Source organism: Chrysochloris asiatica, unplaced genomic scaffold (assembly GCF_000296735.1).
Source record: "Chrysochloris asiatica unplaced genomic scaffold, ChrAsi1.0 scaffold00007, whole genome shotgun sequence".
In the NCBI taxonomy this organism is placed as follows: Eukaryota; Metazoa; Chordata; class Mammalia; order Afrosoricida; family Chrysochloridae; genus Chrysochloris; species Chrysochloris asiatica.
In genome coordinates, this window is record NW_006408525.1 from 6,008,442 (window position 1) to 6,010,268 (window position 1,827).

Below are 1,827 nucleotides of genomic sequence, written 5' to 3' on the forward strand. Positions count from 1 at the left end.
GAAGGAATTGACTCAATGGCACTTAAAAACATATCTCGATTGGTGGAGTCCTGGTGTGGCGCTGTAGGATAAGCACTGAACTGAAGGTCGGTTTGAACTGTAAGGCTCGTGGTACAAACTCACCAGCCGCTCCTTGGAAACCCTATACAGGGTCGCTATGAGTCAGAAACAATTCTATGGCACTTAACAACAACATAATATTATGCAATCCTGATGTGAAGCTGTAAGATAAACACTGGACCGCAAGATTGGTTTGAAACTCATCAGTAGTTCAAACTCACCAGCTATTCCTCAAAAAAACCTATACAGGGTCGCTGAGTTGAAACCGACTCAACAGTACTGAACAACACAACAATATCTGGATTGAGTTCTGCGTGGTGTTGTCATGTATAGTAAACTCAGGCTGTTGTCTGTTGTTGTTGGGTCTCAAGCTAAAGAACACCCTTTAGCATTTTTTTTAAAGTTGGTCTGGTCATTACAGATACCTTTAATTTAATTTCTGTTTATCAGGAAATGTCCTAATTTTACCATTGTATTTGAGGGCAGATTTGTTAGCATATGATTCTTGGTTGGCAATCTTTTTCTTTTTTATAGCTTTTACTGTGAATTAAGTGATAGTTTGAATGGGAGAACATCAGTTTTGCATTGACTCTATCATATTTTGTGTCACTGCAATGATTAAAATACCTTTCATGCATCATCGGTTTAACAGTCTTTGTTTCTATACTCTCTGGTTTTTTTCCTCTCTTTTTGTCTTTTATGAACAAAAAACCACACAGGAATGTATAATCATTTAAACATCTAAAGGGCACGTTCTGCAAGTCAGTCTCTTGGCCGCCAGCAGACAGCCTTTCTCTTTTCATGAGTCTAGAGTCCTCAGCTGTTCTATCTCTCCATGGCATCACCTCTTTCATCTCAGGCGTCACTGCTTCTCTGCCTCTTCCGCTCATGCTTGACAATCTTTTTCTTTCAGAGTTTTGTATATGTCATTCCAATGCCTTCTTGCCTGCACTGTTTCTGCTGAAAAATACAAGCTTAGTCTTATTGGTTCTCCTTTATAGGTAACGTTTTCTTTTTCCCAAGCTGCTCTCAGGATTCTTTCCTAGTCGATGAATTTGAAAAGTTTGACTATGATATGTCTTGGTGATTTTCTTTTGGGATCTATCCTGTTTGGGGTTCATTCAGCTTCTTGTGTGCTTATCTTCTTGTCTTTCATGATGTTAGGGAACTTTTCTTTCAACAACTCTGACAATTTTCTCTGTGCTTGTCTCTGTTCTGGAATTCCAATCTTCTTCATGGTGTCCCACATAACTCCTATGCTGTCTTCAGAATTTGTTCTTCTAGCATACTAGTGTTGAGAGATTTATCTACAAGCTCACAAATTAGGGCTTTCATTGCTTTGCATCTACTCCTTTGCCCTTCCAATGTATTATCCATTTGTGAGATCTTAGCATTAATCTTCTGGATTTCTAATTGCAGGTTTTGTATTGTTTCAAATTTTGCATTTATTTTGTCTGTTCTCGCAGTGTTTCCCTGAATTCTTCTTAAGCTTTTACTGTGTCCTCCTTGTTTTCCTTGATCTTTCTATTGATCCTTTGAAGGTACCTAACTATTATTCTTTTGAATTCTTTTTCAGTTAGTTATATTGCCTTTTCTTACTCAGAAGTTTCTTCTTACTATGGATTTTGGTCATTTGTTTGACCTAGTCTCTCGTTTCTTCATGTAAGCTAAAATTGTCTGCTATATGTAAGGGCAACGTGGGGGTTGTCATATTTGCAAAAAATCCAACGGTGTAGTTGCTGGACACAGAGGGGAGAAATCTTGGGG

General features: G+C 38.2%; 1 protein-coding gene across 1 annotated transcript in view; it reads right to left on the reverse strand.

Annotated features, from left to right (window-relative positions):
- The window catches only part of AATF (apoptosis antagonizing transcription factor), a 139,920-nt gene that overhangs the window by 90,858 nt on the left and 47,235 nt on the right, over nucleotides 1-1,827 (reverse strand). The window lies entirely within an intron of this gene.